Source organism: Trachymyrmex cornetzi, unplaced genomic scaffold (assembly GCF_001594075.2).
Source record: "Trachymyrmex cornetzi isolate Tcor2-1 unplaced genomic scaffold, Tcor1.1 scaffold466, whole genome shotgun sequence".
In the NCBI taxonomy this organism is placed as follows: Eukaryota; Metazoa; Arthropoda; class Insecta; order Hymenoptera; family Formicidae; genus Trachymyrmex; species Trachymyrmex cornetzi.
In genome coordinates this window covers 491,456-507,319 of record NW_017299465.1, presented here as the reverse complement: position 1 = coordinate 507,319, position 15,864 = coordinate 491,456, and positions in this window count along the sequence as shown.

Genomic DNA, 15,864 nt, shown 5'->3' with positions numbered 1-15,864 from the left:
CTTGAATTTTAATTTCGGTGAGCCTTTTACTCGTGACATGACACAACGATGACGCCGGCAGCGACGATGACGCAGTGAGAAAACGAGGGGCGAGTAAGACTTTTAATTAAGCCGACGTCCAATCAAGCCAGCATCTATCTACCGTTGTTCAGCGCACTCGTTCCCGTGCATTTCCGCGTTCTCCGAGCACCGCAGGGTTCAGCTTCAGGTGAGGCTTCCGTTCACCGCTTCTCTTCTCGGTCTCGCTATTCGGTCGTAGAAGAGGGACGTCCTCCCGACACTCATCGACCAGGTCAATCCACTCGATCTCTACATGCTCGCGATCTCGAACTCGGAGGACGTCTCTCCACGTCCGCTTCCTCGAGTAAGCTCTCTCTCTTTTTGCTCTTCCCTTTTGCGTTCAATCTATCTATCTATCTATCTATTTATATATGTCTTCATCTGCTATGGCTCTTATCGACGATCGGAAATTTAGAGAATTCTTTGGAAGCGGTCCACCATCTGATCGTAATTAGATTGATAAAGCGGATTAACCGGATAGCTCGGAAATCGTTATTATGTCGACCGATTTTATGTCGCGTGTGTGCGTCGTATGAATGCCCGGAATGCGACGTTTATCGTTAGAGTACGAGTTGCACGCGCTGCTCCGTTATCAGACCCGGCATCTTTTTTATCTACCGTTGCGAGCACTAATCGAGAAGCCAAGTATCGCGATATTTTCGCGTTTAATGCATTTGTAACTTCTCGTCTCATTGCCGAGTACCGAACGCTGAGAAAAATATCATCTCTTTTCAAATCGTTCGTCTTCAAAGTTCCTACACTTAAGTCTGCATGATCAGCATGATGTTGGTAGAGACGCGAGTCAAGCAATCAGTTATGATTTTCTCGCCTCTTTAGAAAAGGTAATAGAAATTGTGCAAGTAATTTTCTATTCTCGATTTGTTTCTTTATTCGCGAAGGGCTATCCCAAACGTAGCTAAGAGGTCACTGATGGGGGAAGTCTAGCTCGCGGTTTGAGTGGACGTACCTCGCGATACCTTCGATGGTCAAGAGAGAGGTCACAGAATCACCGTCATCATCGTTGTACGACGACCTTGGCTACGTCCCTGTACCTTTTCGACTTGCATAACTAGCTCTGGTTCATCCGCCGGATGAGAATCGGCACGATGCCGTAATACGTCTGAATACAAGCTAGAGAGGAAGTCGCGGGGGAGCGGCTGCTGATGATGCGGTGGACAACTGGCGCAGGGTAGGGGAGAAAAGGAAGCAGAGAGATAGCGAGAAGAAGATCCGAGAAAGAGAGAGAGAGATAGTTAGTCTGAGCAGCATCAGACTAACAGCAGGTGGTTGGTTGGCTTAAATGCCTTCCCGGGAATCGGTTCGATATACAGAGTGTCTCAGAAGTCACGTGCTCTTTCCGAGGGCATATTACATGTCCGAACTGACCAATGTCAATCCATAATTTTTCATTTATCACGAATGAGTAAAAATTTAAAAAAATATATAGTAAATTTAATTTTAGATATAAAAATAGATAAAAAAAATTATAATCTGTTATTTAATTGCACATGAAATTTACTTCAGCACTTTTTTTTTATTAAACAGCTTTTGTATAAATAGAATTACTTACTTGTTTTTAAAGCTGAGAAGAATTGCTGCTATAATTTTGATACACTCTGTACACACGTAGGCGAATTGTAATACTGACGTGCATCTTCGCCTCGTGGATGCACGCATGGAAACGCGTACACGTTCATATACGGGCGCTAGAAGTTGATTCGTAGCTCTACGTGTCGCATGGAGGCATGTAAACGCTCATGTCGTCTCGTTCTCTAACGTCCGGTAATCGCTACGATTTCCTTGGGAAAAGCCATTTAAGAAGTTTGAAATGAAAATATCTAACATCTGATTCCACATATGACTCTCCCAAAGCGAACTTTGTGACTACGGAATGCATAGAACCAGGAAGTTTCTAGGTATTATATCGCCCGTGTCGACGAGGTTTATGCAAGAGTCAGAACATTGTGCCTTGTATTTGCAATATGTTGCTTGAAGCAATTACTGATAAAGTATGACTTAAAGTACGCCTTCATCGCACAAGTGTTATCATTGAGTGTATCAACCCTTCGTATTATTCTTTCTTTAGAATCGTGAGAGCAAATGCATCTAGGAACACAACAGGAAAGCCACCGTGACGCTAATACAGTATCGTATTTTGAGATAAAGAATATAATAAAATAATAAATTATGATAAATTTTATTTAAGCTATTAGATTTTAAAAATAAACTCCCACCTCTCTCTTTTTAAAGATTAACTATCGTAAAAAATTTAATTTTTGTTACACAAGAATAATAAAAAACGAAATTATAGAATTTAATTTATCTTTAAATGTAATCAATATTCATTGAAAAAAAGAGTCTAATAAGTAATATTTATTAAATGTTGAATAAAATAGTTTTAATAGAACGTTTAATTGATATAACTAAGAATAATTTTACCTTTTTAAATATTTAATAATTATTATCAAACGATTGATTATATTATATTATTATGTTTGGTATTAGTATATATTTAGAAAGGTAAAATTATTTTTGGTAATATTAACCGAATATTTGATTGAAATTATTTTACTCAACATTTCATAGTTATTTAGATTCTTTTTTCAGTTTTTTTTTGTACATAAAGTTTATACACGCATATAGGTACAGAGAATGATGGGATACATTTACCACATTTTTAAATATTCGAGATTTTGGAGTATCGAATCGGACACGCACAATTGCATTTTAAACGTCGCCCTGCCATTTACTTCGCTACCATACTTCCGTTGGCTACCGCAATCCGATCATCGGCCACGGTCTTCAAGCCCTTTATCTTCTTTCATCGTGGCGCGTTCGGGCCGAAGTTACGTGGAAGATCGCTCACGATCTTCGTCGAACTTCTTGACTTTCGAGAGAAGAGAAGCACGACCACCTGTCGTCTAGTCTCGTACGCCTCGTGACGTACTTTGTCCGCAGGATGTTCTCGGGTGGCTGACGTTATACGCGTGTCGATGTATCTGCTACAGTGCATGCCTGTTTCGCGTGATATTTCGCGTCTGATAATCTTTGACAAGATGGAATTTACAATGCCGTTAGAGGATAAAAATCGGGCTGTCGAGCAATAATTTTTTATCACATTTATTAATTTTGTACATTTAGATATATAATTTAATATTTTATTTTTATTCAATATAAACATTTATGTTTTAATTTTATCGGAAAATTAAATGTGTAAATATATATATGCGAAATATAACAATGTCGAAGAAGTAGTAGCTGAAGAACGTTTGATACTTCAATATCGAATGTTCGTGACGAATCGGTTAATCTGGGTCAGAAAAAAAATTCGGACTTCACACTTGCTTTGTCCTGGTTGGTTGAGCTAGGTATAACTATGCAGAAGAATTTTAGGATCGCCAGTTCTCTCGATTACACGCGTAGCCAACTGCATCTTACGTCACACGCTCGTTATTATTGTTGGCCAACAGTGCGGCATGGTCATTGTGTAGCCGAGAATAGCTTGACCCTCGTTATCGAAATGATTTCTATACCGAAACGAGTCGCCAGTAATAGATTGTCGGATTAACGCTATTCTGTGTATTCTCTTAGTAGTTGTAAGCGACGTGAGATTAATTACAAGGACGTGCCGTGAGAAAAAGATCAGCCATTCGAAACGAGATGCAGCCTACTGTCATTACGCAATACAATTCTCTGTGTCACTCGTATTAAATGTTTACGATTCTCACGACTATAAGTATATCGATATCGATTTCTTTCTCTGTGCACTCCATTTTTCTCATCTAGAATTACCGTAATATCTGTGATACTTTTAGACGTTCAATATTATTGTACAATTATTTTGTGCAATACTGTAATCAATGTCTGTTTTAAATAATTCGAAACAGTTTGGGAGCTCAATATAATCTCCAGATGATCAATAAATATATATCAATAATATTATGCAATAATATTGATCACCTACATGCAGAAAAATATATACAGTACACTGAGAGAAAAATTACTACATTTTAATAAATTGTTTTTTCCGTAAATAAATATTTGTTAAATAAAATATAATAATAGGTAAATTGAATTAATAGTTCTTATACCAAATAAATATATCTTTACATTTAATAAATATTCAATTGACACTATTCGAATAAATATTTATTAAAATTTAGTACATTTTTCTCTCAGTGTACGCTACTAATAATTACTAATATTTCAAGTATTTCAAAAGTTTATATATCTGAAAATCTATCATAAAATTAAATTTATTTAAAATCCTAATAAGTTTAATACTTTAATCAAAATCATTAAATTAAAACAAATTTGATTTATTTATTATATAAAGTCGCTTCTTTGATTAATTTTTATAATAATTTCCAAAAGAACTTATTTAAAGCATACTTTAAAATTATCAAAAAACCTTCTTTGTTAAAGATGATAACCGTTACTTAAAAAAAAGAAAGTAAATTGAGTAATTATTTTTCTTGCAATAAAATGATATTTTTCTTTATGTAGGAGTCGCTTTAGTAATTTATAGACATTTGCCAATTAATAAACTAAAAAAGATGTTGAGTTTTGTAACTTTTTTTTTTTATAACTGCGGCCTGCTTTTTAGGAGTAGCATATCGTTAACACCTGGCTTTTCTTGCATCCATGATTCTGCCAACCGTGTGCGTGGGATGCAATCGGTACATCGTGCACTGCGTGTGCCGGTGACGCGTTGCAATAACGCGAGCGTACGTGTCGATCGATTTACCTCGACGGCTTAAAGCGTGCAACGATTTCGTACGAAGCATTGGCGATCGTAATTGAAGATCCGGAGGATACGCATCGGTATCGATGGGCATGAATATGGGGTACGCGTACCGTTCACGCCGTTTCACCTCGTAGTTATACGAGTCTCGTACGAGCGCGACGCGTGCGTGCCGCCGTTGAAATGACGGCGTGAATGACGGCGTGAATGACGGCGCTGGCGTAAGCGTGTACGCGCAACGGCGCGTCTCTCCACCTCGTGAACCAAAAGCCACTTTGGACACTTCTCTCACATGACTCTTTCTTTCCCGCCTCTCGCGGCGTCCGCCGTTCGCTCGCGCGTCTCGTGTAGGGCGCTCGAATGGAAGCGTCACCGTCGCAATCGCGTCGTTCACCATCTGTAACCGATGGAATGCGTGTTGGTGGCACGTGCTGTTCGAGGAAAATATTGATGTTTACCAGCAAGAGATTCTGTTTGGTGTTTGCTCCGCTGGCGTGAGCTCATGCGTATGTTCCTCTTTCTCTCTTTCTCTCTCTCTTGAGACCAATAGGTCTGATATTTTCAAACCTCAATCGGATAATTGCAAAACTGGTTTCTTCTAACATTTACACAGACAAGTGGCACAGTGAGCTCGACATCGTATCACTATACGCACATCGTCGCTGATTTAGTTTCAATAATTATTGTTCCATTTTATACATTATAAGTTGTACGGGTATTTCTCGAAAATAGTCAGTAGGTTTATTGGAGGCTTTACATTGCACTTTTGTTTTTTTCCTTGAAAAAATTTAAGATAATCTCTTTTAAAATCACAATTTTATGATCCAGTCGCCTTGTTACTTTTACATCCACTTTACATGTATATTTTAAATTGCTATGACGACGTGATTAATTCTTCGATTTGAGTTTATAATTGAAGTGTCCGCTTACAATATAAGGCACTTTCACGACGATATTTTCCCCCCAAGGTAAATAAGCCTGCAACTGAGTACGGATACTGTGCCAGCGAGCAAGTCCGGCGCAATTCTCTCGTAGCAAGGCCAGCCGCATTATAATCTACAGGAATAATTTCGGCTCTTAATGCGTAATGCGTACGTATAAATTTGAAGGACGCCGTCGCGCGCGTCGTCGTCGCATAGCTATGTTTGTATTAAATTTCGCTAACGAGATTCGAAAATTAAGATAATCGTCGCCGTTGCAGAATTGCCCGTGACGTTATTCGGGCAAGGTCAGTCTCGCGGTTCTCCGGCGCCTTTCACCTTCGGTGCATCGTGCATTGTGATGATATACGCGTGCCGGCCGAATCCTTAATTGGAACAGATAAATATCGCGACGAGCGTCTGATTATAATAATCGCAAATAGCGCGAGTGGGCGATAATACCGTCACATTTTTCCACATCAACGATTTTCGGAGGTTTAATTGCAATACGTTGCGACATAACGTAATAGCGGTATAAAAAAAAGTACGGTCTTCGTATATGAGTAAAAGTGAAATGTTACCCGCGAATTGTGAGGAGTGGACGCAAGGAAATTAAAAATGCTGACTTTGGATATGAATTATAATTCTCATAAGCAGCGATTCAACTCACGAAATTATGATCGCCAACGAAACGAATTACCTTTTCTCTTGACTGCTTTTATACCAGCTCTTACTATAGAACACAATTGCGATCAATTGGTCCCCATACTGAAATATTGCTAGTTATTACTTATATTTAGTACTCAACTACCTGTCCATCTCTTATACTTATCTGTTTTTTACATCATGCTTTTACTTGTTCCTTAATTTCTTGTTTATTTCATGTTTTATCTTTTTCATGTTTGTATTATATTTATTTATACATCATGTGTTATTTAAAGTTGGACTTACGAGCAGTAATATTGCTGATCTTTTGAGATCTTAACGCTATATTTATTCCCATGCACGTCTTCAATTTCAGACATTATTGATCTGTATTTCTTTACATCTCAATACAATTATTATTATTATTATTATTATAAAATTTAATTCTATTTAATTGAGTAAGAGGAAGAAATCGCATAATTAGCGTATAAATCGGAACGTTTGTAGGTAATAACGTCACGAGCATGTCGAATTAGCAGAAGTAAAATCTTTATTTATTCGGCGTAACATTTTTTCGCGTGAGACGACATAATGGTCTTAGCATGCAAATTCAGGAGGAGAAGGTTAAGAGGAATGTCATGGAATAAAAGCTTAATTTGCCAGTGCACGCGCTTATTCTTCCTGAAGTTTCGCCCGAGACAAGGGCCTCCTCGGACGTGATATGAAATTCGAGAGAGAGGAAGGAAGGGGATCGTCGATTGAAAGTAAAAGTATTCTTTCTGCATCTCCCTCCCTCCCTCCCACTCTTTCCCTCACTCACTCACTCACTCCTCTCTCTCTCTCTCTCTCTCTCTCTCTCTCTCTCTCTCTCGCTCTCTGAAAGCTGTCTCTCGTTTCTGCGTACGCAAGAGTGATCACGGTAGAACGCGTGGGTAAAGGAACCGTGGCATCGCATCGGTTCTCTCGAGCGCGCGGGGGGCCACACGGTGTCGAGAGGGGTTCCCGCATTCGTTCCACGGAGAGCCAAGGGATATACGTTGGAAATACCGGGGATTTGCTATCAGATATTCGTTACTCACATCGGGTTCTCTTCCTCCGCCGTTCTCCTTCCCTCTTCTGCCATCGGTGCCTCTTCCTCCACCCCCTATCGTGCCCCACGTCGCACTTCTCTCTGCCTCACGATTCGCGCATGTGTTTCGTTTGTATCACGGTGTGTAACGTATGGGCCCTGCGTTATTTATCATACGGCCGCGGCCGCCGATCGCGAACGGCGAACGGGATGTACGTTGCATTCAGCGGAGCCCGCCTAATCATGGTAATTTTAAGTCGGCGATGTAAATTAAGGCGCTCTCGCGCGCGCAGGGCGGTTACACGGGGGCCCCGTTCAGGTTGTTTCGCTCGAGAAAAGGTTCGCGCAAACCGATTATTGCAATAATTGTGAAACGATTGCCTTCACGTCGGTAGCGTGACGTGATCGTGCAAACCGCGCCGTTGAACCCATCGTCGCACCTCTCATCCGCGTTGCTGCCTTTCGTCGATCTGGATTCGATATCACGAAAAGACTCAATTAGATATCTTTTTTTTCCTCCCCCCCCCCCCCCGATTAATCTTATTTCTTCCGGATCGAACGGTTTTACGCGGTTCCTTTAATGACGAAGCGTAATAATTGCAGCAATATGCCTGCAGGGCGGTTATACTTCCGCGGAAGGCTTTATACGCCTTGACTTCTCCCCGCGATCGTTGCAATCCCACGACAATAACGCCTCGCCCAAGCCTTCTCGCGAATCCCACCGGCTTCCCCATCTCGTCCCCGTCTCTCCGCTTTACGCAACAGACACATGCATGCGCACACATACACTTCCATCATGCACCTCCGTCTGCATCTCGCGAGAATGCATCTCACCGCGGCTCTCTCTGGCAAGAGGCAAGGCAACCACGACCGAAAAACCATAACCGTGGATAATGCACGGTGGTGAGGATCGTGCAGTGGGACCCGTCCGTTAATGGGGAATCGCAGGCCGGTAGCCAGCGAGATGTAAGAGAAGCAAGAAAGAGAGAGAGGGGGATAGATAGAGAAAGAGAGAAACACGGACCGACCGGCTACCCATATTCCATTCCGGCGACCGGAGGGCCACGTCGGCTTTTTGCGGCTGCATTTCACTTGCACTTGGCCAAACTCATTTGTCAGCGGCGCTGCGTGCACCCGCCGTCATTCGCCGGCCGCTGTGCTTCGCTCTTGATCCGAATAGCTATGCGCATGGGGGCGCATTTTCTTGGGGGTGTTCTCGAATGTCTCCCGCATACACGCGCCCCTTATGAAATCAGATCGTATAACGTGCGCTACTTCAGGATTGCACTGGAAAGAGGATCTGGTTGCATTAATTGGGATTCTGATGGAAAAGGGATAAAAATTAGAGTTTTCTGATTAAATCTGTCAGCGTTCTAAGATAAGGTCATCAAAATTGTACCAGGTATCCAATTGCATTGCTAAATCTATATAGTGTCGAATTTAATCCAATTTGAATTGTTTTAAACTGTTAAGGAGGTTCTCGTGTTTGATGAAATATAAGTCAAGTCTATAATACACATGTAATACAAAAGTTAATATCGATGATATCTAGAAAAAATTTCATTGACTTTTACCTTACCATTTTGATGATATTTAATTATAAATTTTATGTTACAAGTTGAAGGTATAACCTTATTCTGTAGGTATTCTCTTTTAAATTGAGTCACTTGCGTATAAGACAGCAATTTAAAGATCGTTATAATTATAAAGTAAATACTTACGTTTGTTCTCATAAAGTTTCATTTAAACTGACCGTACAGTTTACAAGAAATTTATATTCTTCAATGAAAAAAGCTAGAATATATGTCAAATGGATGGATGCGTGTACATCTTGCAACTTTTATTTTGTCATTTTGAAAATATTTAGTAACATATAAAATTAACAATAATTATGTATAAGATATTGTTAGTAACCTTTTTATTTCATTATTTTAATTATTTTACAATACTATTATGAATAAACTGTTTATTGGCTAGGAAGTATAAAATAACGAGTAAGAGCAGTGACGATTCAAATTAGGCTAAATTTGATACTATAGATTCAACGGTGTGTGATGATCAGAATTCTGATTAATATAATCAAAATATGTTGAATCATTTTTAATGAAAAAATTTTTCCCTGTATAGATAAAATGATATAACGCGAACGTTAATCGATTTACTTTGTTTCGTGCATTATCTAATCTGATATGGTTACATAAATAGATAGTATCAAGCATGAAAGGTGGAGTTAAAAGACGTTCGACGAGTTGTATCGAAAAATGCGCGTTAATTACATGCTGCCTGTACGAGCGGTGCAGGTCGCGTTAGCTTTATATCGAAATCATTGCGATTACACGCATCATCGACGTTTACTTGTGGCGAGTATCCTTGTGCCGCGCCGGAGGTGGTCGCGGATTTTACGATCTGCCGCGTATACGTTAAAGGAGAGAGCGTGGAGGAATCTGAAATATTTCAGACTATCGTGTCTGCGCGCAAGCTGGTCTTAAGGGATATCTGCAGTCTCTCCGTCGTCATCGTCGTCATCGTCATCTTCGTCGTCGCCGTTGCCGTCGTCCAGATTAAAGCAATTAAAACGCGAGAGTCTCGAAAGCGACAGGGGGGCACCGGCAGACATCCTTGTCCGCGTAACGCTTTCAAGGCGAACTGCAGCTGGTGTCACCGCATGAAAAGTGGAATACGACACGAGAGAAAACGCTGAACGCGCGCAGGGCGTCGTGTCATCGGCGGAAATTAAGTTAATTTCGTACCGCCGCGCCGAGGCGAGTCCCCGGTGTGTGCTTTTTGCTCACCCACGCTCGCCCACGGCCGCGCTCATTTGTCCGGTGCAGCGGGTAATTACCGTGCCGATGCCGATATATAAGTGTGAGTCATCAAGAAATTTCCAAAGATTCCCAAGGCCGTCGCGGCCTTCGTTTCAGACACCGTCCGAGCTTTTCGTTATCTTCCACTCGCGGCCTCGTATTTTCTCGCGTTTATCGTCTCCCACGAGCGTCTGTATAAATTCGCGAGATTATTCTCTCTGCATACGCGCTGCTGCAACAGCAATCTCTCGGAATCGTTGCGCCTTCGTTAATTAAACCGGCGCGGCGGCGCGATTCGATACCGGACTGGGCACGTTACGCCTTACGAAATCTTGAAACTTACGAAACGAAATTTAACACTCGTACACAATCCAGACGGAGATTATTATTATAATTAAAGTGCTACTTATCAAGCAATGAGAGAATATAAATATTCTCTCAGAGGTTACAATGTTCAAGACTGAATTTGGAAAGTAGATAAAATGCAAATTAACGCACATGGATGTATTTTATTTCGTTCAAAAACGTACAGTCATACTGCATTATGGCTTGTAATTTTGTACTTAGCATGCGGACAAATTGCATTCTAGAGGAGTTAAGAAGTAAATAAAACGGGGAGTGGCCCAAGGGATAAAAGGGCGAAGAAATTAAGGTAATAGGCTTTTCTTATCTGATCGCCAAAGTCAGACGGCCGTAAAGGTGCCGGGAAAAATGGAGTCAGCTTCAGAGCGCGCGCTTTAATGGCTTTTCTTTCTCCTTTCTCGTTCTTTCTTCTCGTATATATCCCGCCGTTCCTTTACGTCTGTCTCTCCTCTCTCTCATCGCCGTGAAACAGGCGTCAGGATTCTTCTCCCCAGGTTCGATCGTCGAGAAAACTCGTTCGGAAATTTCTTCCCGACCGCATTTTGTATCCCTATATCTTCTTCCCTCTCCGCCCCCTTTTTTCCGCCTGCCTTCCCATCGAACTGACCTGCGATACGGCATTGCGAGCTCACCGCTCACGGTCCCTCGAACCGGAGAGAGCCGGCACCGCGACGAAAGGTAGGCGCGACCGATCCGTGAACAAGGCACCAGGCAAACATCGAGAACAGAGGGGCCAGCGCGTTGAATGAGAGGCTAGTTTGTTCTAAGTCGACGGACCACGTGCAGGTGTTGGAAAACACGAGAGAACGAAGCACATACGGCCGGGTAGTTTAGTAGGCATTGATAATCGGCGTATATATACATCGTTACATAAATCGTTGCTCTATGCGGGAAGGAAAGGTGCTCTCGATCTTACGCTGGCATGGCGTCAAAAGAGCTCGATCTGCGAGAAACGATTGAAAGGAGATCGATTCCTTCTCTCGCCGTTAATTGCATCGTTCGTACAATGTTCTAGTTATCTAGCGATACGTTTAACTTCTTCTGCAGCACGCAGTCTCGTTGCGGATTTGTTTTTTTAGTTTTCTTACTTTATTAGCATATTCTGCCTTTACATTTTGCTCGACAAATCAACGCGATAACTCCGATCATTATGCATCTATTATTAATAAAGACTGTAAACTGTCGTAATGCAACGGCTATAAATCGGCAGCTTATCGCGTCGTCCAACGAATTCAATCGCAGTCGCGGCTGGTTGAACCGTGGCGGCGAATTAAGTACGAGTTCTACCGATGTAAATGACGTTAATGCTCTTTGCTTTCGTGCCATTTACTCGAATCGTACATTTCCTTAATAAATTACACACGTATTGACACCTGTTGCTGATTCGAGCCATTGGCATGAATATATTTGTCCAAGTAGTGATCAATTACTTAATTCGGTACACGACTCGGCAGTAAAATCTCCTTTTCAAGTAAAATACTGCTCTATAATGCCTTACATGGATAATGAACCTGAATAACAACAAATTAAGCGCGAATAACAGAGGTGTCAGTAACGTCAATGCAAATTGTTCGCTATTGTGCAACACCCTTCCGATCAGTCACGCATTCCGATAATAAATTATACACGTGGCTACAGTTGATATCTGGTTATGGTATTTGGCGCGAAAAGAATTTTAAATGGATCCGTTTTATCAATCGAAAAAAATTCCACGCAATTTCAATAAAATCGCGCGAACACCTGCGCTATTTTCTAGAGCGTTTTATGTTAGATTATATTCGAGCCAAGAGGAGACGTCGTTGTCGAGTTATTTCCCGCACGCCACGCTGTTTGGCGATCGAATTCCTCGTCGACGTACTTCACCGTGTGGCGTCTTACTTGGATAACAAATCTGAAGAACTCGCTGTCCCAGGCATTCAGCGTGAAATTACGCGCTGTCGCCCTGACGTCGGCAATGACAATTTTCTCAAGAACGCGGCACGGCTAGCCGGGGCGACTTTCGTGCGAGCATAATACACTAGCGAGCGACATACTTGCTATTCGACGGTTAAACGAAGAGTGTCGAGCTCCGGTTATGAAACTACTGCTAGAAACGCGCGAGGAAAGAAAAAGGTGCTCCATCTTTTGAAGTGAATTGGTCTAGTTCAGATCAGCGCTCTCCTTTTTTTCGACTCTTCTCTATCTTTCTCCATTATCGTTTTCAACGAAATCTCGGAACAATTTCATCGGCTTGTTATTCTCTAAATCTGAATCAGTGCAATGGATAAGCACTGACATCAGTCTCAAGTATGCCACTGGTAATCAGTGAATTCGTAGTAAAATTTAATTAAAAAATTAATGAGACGTGGAATTCCTAACCTAGCTAACCTTACTTTAGAGTATAAATTCAATGTATATGTACTGTTATAAATTTCATGAAATTTAATATACTTTTAAGTTGCACAATTTGAACTTAATTTCATGACATTACATTAAATTTAATGTATTTATAACTGTAAGGGATGTATTTCCATTACGCGCTTAAACTGCTCTGCGAGGCACTCGACTGATCGTAGAAATTACCAATAGCGATCCTGATTGTAAATGCGTGTGCGTGAACGAAGAAGAAAGTGATCGGCGATGCGACATTATCGTACGATGTATGCTTGAACGAGTAAAACCGCTTTTAACTCTGACCTGATGTAAATCCTTATTTCTATCCTTACATAATTGAAAAGTACATTTGTGTACATGTACATGAAATTTAATGTATTTATGAATTTTAATGTATTTTTCACAAAATTTTATGACAAGTACATTAAATTTTATAAATTTAATATATATATATACACGTTCATTACGTTTAAGTAACTTAATTTTCAGTTGAATCATTCATTACACCCAGAGAAAAGGTTGCTTCGATTAAAAGAATTTTTCTTTGCTATATGGTTAAAGAGAAAATTGCCAAATATATAAAAATCGCTGATACTGCCATTAAGTAAGCCAAAATAATATTAATTCTTATTACGAAAGGTTAATCTGGATTCTAAGGTATAAAATTGAAATATATAAGAATTAACATGTATATAATTATTTTACAACAAAGTAGGTGATTTATGTAATATGTGTATACTATAAAATTCTTATATATTTCAATTTTATACTTTAGAATCCGGATTAACCTTTTGTAATAAGGATTAATATTATTTTGGCTTACTTAATGGCAGTATCAGTGATTTTTATGTTTGGCAATATCTGTTACAATTGAACCATGGCGTATATCTAGAATATATTCTCCGTTAAGTACTTATATTCATCGTTTAATACTCAGCGATATTTTTGATGTAAATCCAGGATTTACCTTTCGTCAACTACGTATAATTGGAATCAGGGCCTAAACAACTAAGGTTTAATTTTGATCAATTTTTGTCTTTGTACTTTTATAATTATAATTATCTTAGCCTATTTTTGTCAACCGTTTATATATATATATATAACTTTGAAAATGACCCGGAGAGGATCGAAACGTTAGTTTTATGTAAACATATTTTTATCTTGTTTTTACTTTTGTTATTTAATGTCAACTGTATCACATGTACATTAATATTTATTTTGTTTTTGCTCGTAGCTCTTCTTAATATAATTTCTTTTATTTAAATTATTTGAGCCATACTTCATCATGTATTCAAATAAATTTTATTTAATTTTTAAAAATAATGTTTAAATCAAAGACATTTTTTTATAAATCAAAGAAATTGTTTCTTTAGCTTTATAGCAAAGAAAATTTCTTTGAATCGAAGCAACCTTTTCTCTGGGTGTACTTTTAATTTCGTTTATAACCACGAGCTTCATTTACATGTAAAGGAAACTCGTGGTTACATTTCTAACAGTGTGATATTGACATTGACGTGCAAATATCAATATTTTTATTATATAATGCTCAAACTTTCTTTTTCAATTGAATTTCATTTATTCAGATATAGAGAGTAATTATAACAACGTCTAGAGAAAATTCCGTTTGCCTAGCGTGTGCGAAACGGCCGACGTATCCCCACTTGAGTTCGGTAGGAACCGGCGCACTTTCTCGCACGGACGTCAAGTGGGCTAATTAATAGCCCGTCTTTTTCGCTCGGCTTCCTGAGATTCCTCTGTAATACGGTGTAATGATTTTTGTCGTCGTCGCCGAAGACACCTGTTGCCATTCTTACGATTGCTCAATCCAACGTGTAGATCGAGCCAGCGATTAATTCGCAGAAACATTTCCAGAAAAGTATTTTTAGAATATGTCAGTCGATATTTCACACACATATATTTATCTTTTTTCCGATATCTTTAAATTAATAATATAATATCGATTTGAGGAATATCATTCACAAAAATTCACAAATAAATGGCTGATGTTTTATTCAGAATATGGAGTAACTGTATGCTTGTATTATCGCTCGTTATGAAACAGTTAGGTCTTGACTTCTTTTCTGATTTTGCTTGTGATTTCTCTCGAGGGCTGGTTTCCTGAGAAAAACACCGGTCTGTAATGTGCACATCTATGAAGAAACTACGAGAGGTCGTTGTTTCTAGCGTAGCGCGTCTAGCTTGTTACAAATTACTCCATTAAACGTGCCACGACCAACGCGGAAGCGATTTACAAGTGTTTCCTTCACACACACTCGATGCGACGCGTGCCGAAGAGAACTTGAGAGACACCATGCCAAGCTTTAGAAAAGCCGTCCAGGATGAAAAGGCGAATAGATGCACCGTGGAAAATTATACGCGCGCGCGGCGACGCACTTCCCCTTCGTGCCAAGACAACTCGGCTGCTTCTGTGGGGCCGGCGGATAATACGGGTCCAATATTTGGGCTGCGGCTGTCAGAAGGGGCACTTTGCCACCGTGTGTGTTGTCGCCGTCCTCGTTACGCGTGCTCTACTTTTTAATTTTTTTCCGTCGGCGGCCTCGAAACAACGGAACGAGGAGGGGGGGCTTTGAGAGGGTTTTTGGTTGCCCCGACCAGCCAGGGGTTGTCGGACCTAACTCACCGTTAGGACCTAGGCGAGGGCACGGAAACTGGTCAGATGTGAGGGACGAAGCGGGATACGGCGGGACAGGAGGTGGCAGAATGAGTGGCGAGGAAGAAGGTAGGGTAGGCTACGCGCGGGGGGGACTCAAGAGAGTGAGGCGACCGGCATTCCACGGGGCCCGTATTAATTATACCAAGCCTTGGCGATGCTACGCGAGTACGGGAGAAAGAGAAGGAGGAAAAAGGAGGGGGAGAGAGAGAGAG